General features: G+C 44.0%; 1 protein-coding gene across 7 annotated transcripts in view; it reads right to left on the reverse strand.

Moving 5' to 3' along the window:
• The window catches only part of PAM (peptidylglycine alpha-amidating monooxygenase), a 148,094-nt gene extending 137,530 nt beyond the window's left edge, over positions 1–10,564 (reverse strand). For all 7 annotated transcript variants that reach the window (XM_042787674.1, XM_042787673.1, XM_042787672.1 and 4 more), the window contains exon 1: positions 10,455–10,564. The gene's annotated coding sequence lies outside the window, so the exon portion shown is untranslated. The remainder of the gene's footprint in view (positions 1–10,454) is intronic.
• Between the last annotated feature and the right edge of the window lie 2,105 nt (positions 10,565–12,669).

Below are 12,669 nucleotides of genomic sequence, written 5' to 3' on the forward strand. Positions count from 1 at the left end.
AGCTTCCAGTCAGTACTGGTGAAGTCACACCTGTAGTGCTGTGTACAGTTCTGGACAACCCAGTACAGGAGAGACATGGACGTACCGGCACAAGTCCAGAAAAGGGCTACAAAGATGACTGAGGGACTACAGCATCTGCCATATGAGGATGGTGGGACAGTTTATAGCCTGAAGAGGAGAAGGCTTGCTGGGGATGTGGAGAAACCTTATCAATACATATAAGTATCAGATTGATCGGTGCAGGGTAAAAGCAAAGAGTGCCAGACTTTTCTCAGCGGCACCCACTGATAAGACAAGAGGCAACAGGCATGAACTGAATCGCAAGAAATTCTGTCTGAACAAAAGAAAATACTTGCTTATTATGAGGGTGGTCCAACACAGAAAAAGGCTGCCCAAAGCAGGTGTGGAGTCTCCATCCATGGGGGTACGCAAAATCTGACTGAACACAGTCCCAGGCAACCAGATTTAGCTGACCCTGCTTAACTAGGAGGGTTGTGTTATACTACATGATCTCTGAAGGCTCCTTCCCATCTGAACCATCCTGTGATTCTAGATTAATCTCACAGGGAGAAGGCTGGATGGGACAGTCAAAGAAAAAAAAAGTATTAAGCACATCTTTGCTGTCAAAACAAAACAAAATTAGAAATAACTGTTTAATTAACATTCTTACAACTGTCACATAATAAAAGCTATGTTATAGAGGAATAGCTTTTATAGGAATATCTAGGTGCTCTAAAATTAGGTATCACAGAAAGTTATTCTAGAAGGACTACTCTAACATACATATTGTGATCAAAATATATTAACACTGTTCCAATACAAACATCAGTAAACAAGCAGAAAGCAAAAGCTATTTTAAGTCAGGATAAAAAAGATGCATTAAAATCTACCAGAAATCCTTAATCTCTTCCATACTGAGATTGGGATTCTTAGTACCATGCAATCCAGCTCCTAAATTTGAGTTCAGGGTACAACATGCTTGTGAAAGGAATTAAAGTCAGATGAATTTTGAAAAAGGTATATAAAGATGACCTAGGGAACCACAGGCCAGTCAGTCTCACCTCTGTGCCTGGCAAGATCATGGAGCAGATCCTCCTGGAAATGATACCAAGGCAAATGGAAAATAAGGTGACTGGTGACGGCCAACATAGCTTCACTAGGGGTAAATCGTGTCTGATAAATTTGGTGGCCTTCTACAACAGACTTACAGCATTGGTGGATAAAGGAAGAGCAACTGACATCATCTACCTGAACTTGAGCAAAGCATTTGACACTGTCCCACACAACATTCTTGTCTCTAAATTGAGGAGACATGGATTTGACAACTGGACCACTCGGTGGATAAGGAATTGGCTGGACAGTTGCACTCAAAGAGTAGTAGCCAATGGCTCAACATCCAAGTGGAAAGTGCTGATGAGTGGTGTTCCTCAGAGGTCAGTATTGGGACTGGCACTACTTAACATCTTTGTCAGTGATACGGACAGTGGGATTGAGTGCACCCTCAGCAATTTCACCAACGACACCAAGCTGTGCGGTATGGTCAACATGCTGGAGGGTATGGATGCCATTCAGAGGGACCCCTTGAGAGGTAGGCCCTTGCAAACCTCATGAAATTTAATACGGCCAAGTGCAAGGTTCTGCACATGGGTTGAGGCAATCCCAAGCACAAATACAGGCTGTGGGCAATGAGTGGATGAAGAGTAGCTATGCAGAGAAGGACTTGTGGGTATTAATGGATGGAAAACTGAATATGAGCCAGCAATGTGCACTCACAGCCCAGAAAGTCAACTGGATCCTGGGCTTCATCAAGAGGAGCATGGCCAGCAGGTCAAGGGAGGCGTTTCTGTCCCTCTACCCCAGTCTCGTGAGACCCCACATGGAAAACTGTGTCCAGCTCTGGTGGCCCCAATATAAGAAGGACATAGACCTGCTCGAGCAGGTCGAGATGAGATCCACAAAAATGATCAGTGGGCAGGAGCACCTCCCTTATGGAGACAGGTGAGAGAGTTCAGGTTGTTCAGCCAGCAACAAGAGAAGGCGCAGGGCAGACCTTATAGTGGCCTTACAGTACTTAAAATGGGGCCTACAGATAAGATGGGGAGGGACTCTTTATTAGGGCTTATAATGATAGGACAAGGGGTAACGGTTTAAAACTGAAAGAGAATAGATTTTGTTCAGATATAAGCAAGAAATTCTTTACTGTGAGGGTGGTGAGACTCTGGAACAGGTTGCCCAGAAAAGTTATGGATGCACCACCATTGGAAGGGTTCAAGGCCAGGTTGGATGGGGCTTTGAGCAACCTGATCTTAGTGGAAGGTGTCCCTGCCCATAGCAGAGGGGTTGGAACTAGATGATCTTTAAGGTCCCTTCCAACCCAAACCATTTTATGATTCAAAGATTCTATGTATTTAACCAGTCTGAATATAAATAATCCACAGAAAACTAAAGAATATAGCACAGAAGTCTGCAACACAGCACTGCTGACTTCTAATGAATGCTAGGGGTTTTTTTCTCCTCCTCTTTAAATGGACTGCTGTGAGCATGCAAGGCTGACTTGATCAGTTTTCAAGTTCCTTTTCTTCACTCCTGAAAACATCCAGCTTTAGGGCCCAGAAATAAGTTTCAAGGAGAAAATAACTCTATTAAAGGAAGCTGATGTGTAAAGCAAAGTAATCACTGGCACTCCAGAACCAGAAATGGTCCCAAAGCAATAAGCACTGTTATGGATAAAACACTGGACTACAACCAACTTCAGTACCTGAACAGATGTAAAGGGGTAGCTTGACATAGAGCTGACTCAGCTGGGAAGGGGTACAGGGAGGAATCTTAGATGACTGATGGGTATCTGCTTCTAAAAGAAAAGGCTATGGCTTTCTGGAATGATGTGGATGAATGTGGTAAGTAAAATTGTGTATCACTGATGCTGGATTATGAATGCACATTAATAAACTTCATGGAACAAAGCATCTAACTACACTCAATAATTACTGATGTAATCTTTTAATTACCTGTTAACAGAGACATGAGAACTAACACATTTGCTGCAACACACGTCAAATACATGACCCATTCCTGTCTGTCTTTCCTGTCTCCTCTCTTCTACCTCACTTCACATTAGCCTAATCTTCATCTTCTAGTCTTTCACTTCATTTTTTTGGCTAACAGTTCATATAAGCCCATCCCCTATTCTAGTTTTCCAGTTCCCCACCCGATCCACATCCTTGTCAGTCCATCCCCAGACTTCACAGGATTTCTCCCTCTCCTTGTTTTACATCTCCATTGGTTCATGGTCCCAACAGTATCTACAGATGCCACATTTCCCTCCACACTGGCTTGCTTCAGCAGACTTAACCTCATCTCAATTCCTCCTCTTCTCCTCAGTTCACCTACTTCTCCTCAAGTTCTCCTCTAATCTTAGCTTCTGGGTCCCTCTGTTCTCTTCACAGCAACACAACACCTCAACACTGATATAGAAGACTTCACCACCAATAATTAATTATTTGTCAATGTTGTAAGGTACAGATCTCAGAAACTTACTGTGGGAAGCATCAGACAGCCTTTTTCAGTGTACAGGGCTGGAGCTACTTCTACTTAACATCTACATACCTGTACATGAAGTCATTTTAGTTTCACCAAAGGTGCTTTTAATAAAACAGAATCAAAGAGTAGGGAAACTAGAACAGCTTCTGAAGTAAAGAATAGTTAGACAGAGGAAAATGAAAAATGGAGTAGCAGAAGTAGTGAAATATTAATTTACTTACATAATCTTGGCAGATTATACCACCTTTCTTTGATGAAATAGAAGATCCTTCCCCCCAGGTAAAAGAAAATGCAATAGAGCTCGTCAGGGGGTTGGGGGGGGGGGGGGGTGTGTGGGCTGGAATTGACTGTATTTTCATCCATATTACAACATGGAAAGCTATTAAATGCAAAGAAACTGGATTGGAAGATAAAAAAAAAAAATCAGTACGTGTTGTTAAACAAATACAACTGTACCTAGCATTGAAACAAGAGTAAAGTGATAGTTTCATTAACTGAGACTGTACCGAAAATACAGGCTTAGTATTCGGCACAAAATGTAGGAGAGAACCTACAGAATCTGCTGAAACAGGGCTTGAAGAGGTACTGCTCGTTCACAGGAAGATCAGAGTGCCACAGAAAATATATGAGTAATCTTGAGAATCTAAGTAACAAAATTATTTTTTTAATTTCTGCTTTTATGTCAATTACTTTGGGACTGTCTACTCTTAGCTACAAGTTTATCAGCTGGAAAAAACAGATGCATCAGGTGATTACATGATCACAGCTTCTATGATGTACTCAAAATAACAAATAGCAAAAATAAAAAGCAATTTTAAGGGGTACTTAGTAATTTCAACTTCTCTCCATTACAGATCTGCTTGTATTAGTGTCATTGTCTTCATGTACAACACCAAGTACAGTCCCAGTCACAATGCACAAGAAAGATGTGTTCAAACTGTAGGCAGTAGGAGAAAGGGTTACTGGAATCACAGAATATCTCAAATTGGAAGGGGCTCATAATGATCAAGTCTAACACCCTGATCCTCACAGGACTACCTAAAACTAAACCACACGACTTAAGAGCGTCATCCACATATTCCTTGAACTCTGACAGGCTTGGTGCTGTGAGCACTTCCCTGGGAAGCCTGTTCCAGCAACTGACAACCCTCTCAGTGAAGAATTTCCAATGTTCAGTCGGAACTTCTGACACAGCTTCACACCATTTCCTCATGTCCCGTTGCTGGTCACCAGAGAGGAGATGAGATCCTCCCCAGTTACTGCCCCTCCTTGAGGAAGGTGTAGACTGCAATGAGGTCACCATTCAGTCGTCTCTAAGATAAACCCAACAAGCTCTTAATTTTCCCGGTATGTAATGAGACAAAAGACAGCCTGGATTGTTCAGCCTAGCAACATGAAGTCTAAAGGTAAGCATGATTGCTCTCTCTATATAAAATCGAAGTATATACCAATCACAGGAGAAGAACTAAGAATTAAGCTACTGAATGATAACAAACAAGAACAAATGAGTATATGAAAGTCGTGAATAATTAAGGTTGGAAATTAGAGTGACATTTTTGAAACAAGACAGAAAAAAAATTATGATATCCTAAGATAAACTGCTTTATCATATGGGTTGAAAGACATTATTTATAGGCCTGCAACAGAAAGCAAATGTATAGCTAACAAAAAACTCATTTGTATACCTAGGTGGAAGGGATAATAAAAGCAAAACAAACCATCCATAGCTTTATAGCAGCCCTCTAGGGTTAATCTACTCCTGTGCCTACAAAAACAGAAAGTGAAATGTTTCACAAATCTTAAGTAAACATTTCTTCATAATCCCTTTTTGTTCCTAAGCATGAAAGACCTGAGGCATACATGAACACAAAAGGCTGAAACCAAGTAGGCCACTTGCAACACCCAATGGGAGTGTCAGAAGCTAATTTTTTTTTTTTTTTAAAGTTATTTAAGTCTTGATTAACCCTACACACTAGGGACCATGACGGAGAGATAGATGATTTTTATATAGACTATCAACTTTATATAGACTATCAAACCCCTCTTTTGCAGAGATGAATATAATAAATGTTGTATTAGTACACCACAACCATGAATATACACCAGCACAGATTAAAACAGCAGAGTGGGAGTAAGAAGAATGGCACACCTGCTGCAAATAAAGAGATCAAGTGGAGTCATAAAATCCAAGAAAGAATACTGGTAACAGAAAGGCACTGGCAGGCACTGTTGGAGTGCGAGACCATATCACACATATGGAACTGCAAATATGTGGTTTGACTCAACATCACCCTCGGCATTCTTTGTCAAAAGGGAACATAAATACAGCAAAGATCATGTAACATCACTACCAGTCAAGGAATAACCCGAAAGGATGAGCACTTGATAGCCAGCATCCCTTGTTCCCCTTGTCATTGCAAGTAATCCTGACCGACTGATGGAATGCCCATCTGTTCTATCTTCAAAAATGTAGGACTGCAAAAGCACAGTTCTGAAAGGATGAAAGAAATCTATGAGGTAACAAATATGAGTTATTGAAATTGTTTTTGTTCAAAATAAAAGTCATGATTCCTTCTATCCAGTGATCCACGCTGAGCTGCTGCACTTTAGACTCTTTCACTTCATTTGGTTACACATCCTGTTTGGCTGTTGCAGAACCGTGATATCTTAAAACAAACGATTTGCCAAGTGACATCTGTTACATAAAATGTAGGAACTTCACTGCAGCAGGAATAGCCCAGATTATTATTTATTGTATTTTGGTTTCACCAAAACACACCTTTTTTCTTTGCATAAAATGGATTCCTCTAACTGAGTACTTTAACAATAATATAATACATTGAGGGGTGGTGGGAAAGTGAGAAAACCCCTTACTGTAAAAAGTATGGTAAGTGCTTACAGTGCATGGAGTACTGTTAAAACAGAGCTCTTCCAACTAACAACTGCTAAACACCTTCCTTAGATGGAGGTTGGGCAGTTTGTTTCTATTAAACAAATCAGAAAAGCTTGCTTTTTTTTGGCATCTCTTCACAGATAATCTGCATGTATCACTTTAGAGGCTACTTTTACATTTCATTCACATTCTCGCATAGAGATGAAAAAGAGTCTCTATGCAACTTGTGTTTAGCAAAAACAACAGTAATAAACCCAAAAATTTTAGATATATACCTGAAGAACAGTAAGTTTCAAAAGCCAGCACTAACCACAGATTTTGTTTTTTAATTATACCTACACTACTTTTGTCAGTACTTGTTCTTTGCTCACATGGTCACAAGTTATACCTCGTAATCTTACTTGATTTCACCTTCAGCTTCCAGAAATTTATCATAATCTTAACACACAAAAAGAGCTCCACACTTTCATTCCCACATACTTCTAATAGCAAATTTAGAAAATTGCACTGAAATATTTAACACAACAACCCATAAAAATTAGGAGATAGTGAATCAAAATATTTTTCAACAAAGACTTTTAGATCTTTCCATAAGCACATGTTGAATCACTATTTCAAAAATACTTTTAGTTTAATTCCACATCCCTGGGCAGTATATAAATAATACCCTCTGCTCCTTACCTCGGCCAACTGGAAAAAACTGAATCTGAGTACACATAAGATTGAAAGGACATTCAAAAGAGTACTCCACTTATCACAAAGAAATGAAGGGGGATTATTCATTAAGGAGTATGTTGCAGATCCTCACTGTCTTTCAGTAGCCTAGAGCATGTCAATTCTTTATGTTCTCACTGCCTTACAAAAAAAAAAAAAAAAACAGGGAGGGAAAAAAAAAAAAAGCAAAAACAAAAGGGAGAAAAACACAAATAAAAAGGAGGAAAAAAAAAAAAAAAAAGCTACCATGCACTATCCTACAAATATTAAATCTCTTAATGGTTCTATTTCCTTCCAAACTAGTTTTATGTAGTCAGAAAATACTTAGTTGTGCCTTGGGAAAACTTCTTCTATTCATTTGATTATTTGACTGATCCGAGTTCTGCAGCATGTAAAAACAGAACTTCAACTATGCTCATTAGTTACAGAATGTCCAATGTTTCTTTCTGTCACATTAACATTAGTCTGAAATATAATGTCTCAATTAGAGATTTTTTTAAAAAATTATTCTGAATACTTTGACTACCCAAATTGCCATTCTACACCCGACTGGTAAACCATTCTAGCAACAATTTGCTCAGATCAGCCAGTACCAGATATTGTTTTCAAGACAGAAGACAACTAATATTGTATAACCTACCATACAGAATATATCAGACACAGAATAACCTACTCAATAAAGTATTTCACCCTAATTGTTACAAACGGTTTTCAAGTATAAACCAAAAATAATTTTTCTAGCTTCTTTGGCTTGATTTGCGATTCTTTTCAAATCTTTGTTTGTATTAATAGCTGTAATTTTGGATAGTACTATTATACGTGTAAGCATCCCAGGAGACTTATTCATCTCAAGTATCACCAGTAATGGTCTGATCCAATTAAGTGTTAAATGCAAAACTGACAGATTTTAAAATTACTTTTAAATATACATTTCATTGTATATGCCATTGTTCTTGAGTATTCAATGTGGATACTTCTGTCAATCTGTAAAATGAGGACTGCGGAACAAACTGCAACCTCTTGGCTCCCTTTGAGCCATGACTACATGTAAAATGGAAGCAATATGCTGAAAATAAGTTTTTGTCTTCAATACGTACGCATCTTACACCATAGTTCCTAAGGATCAATATGTAAGGAATCAAGAAGAAAACTCTCAAACTGAACATTTTGTGGTATCAGTCACATGCAGGGAAATAACTTCCAGAACTGCAGATTCAATTCTATCTTGTTTTATTTGACACTCAGCAGCCTGGAGGTTATCTCACTTGACAAGAAAGCAGATAAAGCAACAAAATGGTGGCTTTGTATTTTGGATCAGATCTCTGAGATTATTTTGATCCTGCCTGCACACATGCTTGTGCAGACCTCTGCCTCCATTTGTCAAAAGAAGGGCTGTGCATCTATATTCACTTTTGGCTACCTGTAGCTCTTACCTTTTAGATTTTTCATTTTCATCTGCACCAGTGATAGGATCACCACATCAAAGAACCTAGCTGAGTATGTGAGGATTAAATTCAACCTGCTTTTCATTTTTTCTGCAATCACTGGTCAACAAACACGTATCAATCTTCCAGTAAAGTTATTTTTTAAAACTATAACCTGATTTCAGACCTACAGGACAAGACATAAATAAGAGTCTGACATAAATAATCTAAAAAAAAAAAAAGTTTGATTAAGATTTTGGGATTGAACTGTAATTTTCTAACAGCTAGACTTACTACTAATGCTTTTAACAGTGGAACACCAGTAAAGACACAGAAAGAGTACCCCAAAACAAAAAGGAAACAAAAGGCTTATTCATATCAAGTGACATATCATGAAGAGATGAGAAATATTAAAATGCCTGTCTTCTTATGAGATCAAACAAACACTTAGTCTTTAATAAGTAGCTTTAGAATTCTCATTAAAGCCAGTGATTTCTCCTTTTTACTGAAACCCGTAAGAACGCTCATCTGCAAGCCTACAGTAGGCAATCTGAAAATAGTCTACGGTAAAACACACCAACTTGTCAAAGCCGCATCTCCTTGTTAGTGGTCCACAAGACAGTCCAAGAACTGATAATGGCTTTATCGTCCTAGAGTGGCTTGGAATCCACCCGTTCATCTGCCAACTCCCACTGCATGGCCATGCACTGTTAAGTGAATAGCTACCTAGTATGTTCAAAAACAGGTGCAAATCAAAATCGTGAGACTGACACATAAAGCATACATCTTTCAAAACTAATGCATAAGACCTAATACGGGAGTTTTTAAAAGAATGAACAGCATGAGCAGTGGAGGCCTAAAAAAAAAAAAAAGGCAAAAAAAGCCACTCCCAGAGACTAATAGGAACCATGCCACCACAGCCCAAAACAGCTGGAAGTCAAGACTAACAAAATGTCAACACTTGATTACTTTCCATGGCTGGACGTCTAAAGATGAAAAAACAACAGCCTCAACAGAGCAGCGCCGAAGTCCGAAGGGGCTCTGGCCCCGCCGCGTTCAGCCATCTTCCCCATCACCGCAGCCGGCGGCCGAGATTCCGCCCAGGCACACCGCTCCCGAGCCGCCGCTGGCCCTTTAAGACGGATCCCACGACAAGCGAGAGGAACCGGCCCCCGGGACGGCCGCCCCGCTTCCCTCCGCCCGACCCGGCGCCGGCCGCGCTTTCCCTCCCGCCGCGCCGGTGGTGCGAGGACTGACGGCGCCGAACGCCGCAGGAAACTTTGGCGGGAGGGGAGCGCGCCCGCCGGCGCCCCGGGAGAGCTCGCCTCTCCCACCTCCCCTTACACAGGACACAAAGCCTTGGCGGGCGGAGGGATGGGAGGCTCTGAGGGAGACCTCGATGCGCCCACCGCGTCAGAGGGTGGCAGAGCTCTGCCGGGGCTGGGGCAGGCAGGACGGGGCTCTCCCCCTGCCTTGCCCCGCGCCGCAGCCCCACAGCCGCCGCAGACCGCAGCGGGGAGAGCCGAACCCAGCAGCCGGACAGCCGCGGCCTTCCAGCAGCCTCCAGGCAGTTTCCCCCCTCGTGCCGCGGCCGGCAGCCCGTCCCTCAGGCACCCGCGGGGAGGCGCCGCGCCTCGGGGAGCGCGGCCCGCCCGGCGGAGAGCGGCGCCGCGGCACGTGTGCCGGGGAAGGGTGAGCGCCGCCCGGGGGAGGTGAACGCCGAGCCGCCGGCCGGGGCGCGGGGAACCCTGCACCCGGAAAAGGGTCCGGGACCAGCCCCCGACGCGGGGCTGGGGAAAACCGCCACCACCTCCCACTCCCTCATCCTCCTCCGCGCCCCGCAGTCCCCGCGCCCGGGCTGACGCGAATCACGTGAAACTCACAGGCGACAGCCGAGCCGCACGGCGCCGCTGACACCCGGCCGAGCCGCTTCCACGCTGCTGCCGGCGACGCTGTGGGCGCTGTGCGCTCCGTGGGCTGCCGCGACCCCCCCCCCCCCCACCCCGCGGCTTTCCTGCCGCCGCGCCAGCACCGCCCCCCGCGCGGCTGCCCGCCCCCCGCACGCCCCGCCTCCCGCCGCGGCCCCGCCCCGCCCGGCCTGGGGAACGAGGCGCCTCTCACGTCTGCCTGCGCATTTCTCCGGGGAAGGGCGGGGGGGGGGCGGTGTTGTCCGTCCCCGCGGCGGGTCGGGACGGGGTTAGGGGCGGAGCTCCCGGTCCGGCGGCGCGGAGTGGGGGTTTCGGGCTAATCCTGGCGAGGGGTGGGGCGGAAAGAAAGCGCGCAGTCCCCTTGCGGTGCGGACGGGCTTGTCGGTCTGCCGGCCCTCCGAGCGGCGCCGACCCCGGGCGGCCGCCGGTCCTGGCTGAGACGCCCGGGGGAGAGTCGCGGCTGCTCCCGGGAAGCCAGTGCTTTGCCCGCTAGAGCGTTGGTGGGGTGAGTGGGGGTCCGCCCTGTGGGCCGGGGCACCCTGGTGCGTTCGGGGCTGGCTGCAATCCCTGTCGCCCCGCTTGTCGGGCAGGAGCCGGTGGGTCCACGTGCCGTCAGTCCCAGGGGGGCCAAGTCCCTCCGTGCAGGGTCCGAAGAGGCTGAGGTCACGGGGTTACACGCTGTGGGAAGCGAAGCGAAAGAAACGCTCTGGAAAACCCTCTCCCTCAGACCAGAGGGGTTTTTAAAGCCGATCCGCAAGGACCCGGGATGCGGGGCTTCGTACACCCTTTGCCCTGGTGAACAGTAATAGAGCTTGGCAAGCACTTACAGCTCAAACGAGAACAAACACAGGCTGTTGCTGGGATGAGAAAGTTTTCCCTGTCTAGAGCCGAGGGAGTTTTGGCGGTGGAACGGTGACAGCTCCTGGGTAACCCCCAGGAGTTACTGTCTCAGGATAACGGGGAGCCAGAGTAAGGCAACCTCCAAGGGGTGAGTGCCATGAATAGTACAGTCAGTCAGTGTTAATGAAGAACGCCGAGCAGACTTGCTGATTGTTGTTGGAACCTTGTTGAACTCCAGTGTACTTGAATAAGATGATGATTTCAGTGGGGTTCATAACATATAATCGCAAGCTTAAGCTTGGGCGTGTCTTACAATGAGCTGTATCTTGCAGCACATACCCACTGCATGTGAACATTGCCCAGCATCTCTGGATGAACAGGTTTATACAGGAGACCTGCAAGAGATCCATCTGCATAGGTCAACTGGTAGAATTTGGACCCAAATCTGTGCTGTATTTCAGGGACATTTTAATGAAGCATTCCTTTGTTAAGTGGAACTGTCTTAACGCTACTTTAAATTATGAAAATATATATTGTAAGACATGATTCTGCCACCTTTGGGTTAAAGTACTACCATGTTTTATAAGTAGATCTACCGACTTCTTTATGAAAATAGATTTAGGTAATTGATGTCTCACTATTTCTACAAAGGCTAGATGTATTGTCATGTTGAGGGATTTTCCTTATTCATACAAAATGCAAGATACACAGACTTCATGAATTAATTCTTTGAAACCCTATTCAGATTTCCCAAAATAAAGCATATCACTGGATTTTTGGTTTGGTTTTATATGTCTCATCCTTTTTCTTTGAAGGTGAAAACTTGCCGTTGTAGGGGTGTAGGACATAGCAAGGAATTGGTGATTAATGCGTCCTAAAGATGTTTTCATTCTTTGATGACAGGAAATACTAAGCTCTTCGAACAGAAATGATGACTTACTGGCTCCAGCTGATTTGCAGAGTCATGCCAGCATTTCTTTATAGAGCTCTTTGTCATACTAAGTGCTCAGGTAAGTTTGTGCCAGACTTCCCTTATATTATTGATCTGGCTCATAAAACTGAACATAATTGCAAAGGCCCAGTCTAAAGATTTCAGACCCTCCCCTGAGCAAAGTGATTCAGTGGTGCTTTTGTGAAATAAAAAGCTTAAATACACATCTGCTGCCTAGGCAGGAGCATCCCAAAGGCCTGCTTCCACCTTTCGTTCTGGCTGGGATGGAGCAGCATAAAGAGTGCAGCTTTAGAGTCTCTCACTCGCAGGGGGCTACATCTTCTAACAATGTTTCCTATGCTAGCTCCTCTTATGCAAATTTTTTATTTGGTGTAGATT

The sequence above is a fragment of the Tyto alba genome, unplaced genomic scaffold, assembly GCF_018691265.1.
Source record: "Tyto alba isolate M040663 unplaced genomic scaffold, T.alba_DEE_v4.0 Super-Scaffold_13, whole genome shotgun sequence".
NCBI classification, from domain to species: Eukaryota; Metazoa; Chordata; class Aves; order Strigiformes; family Tytonidae; genus Tyto; species Tyto alba.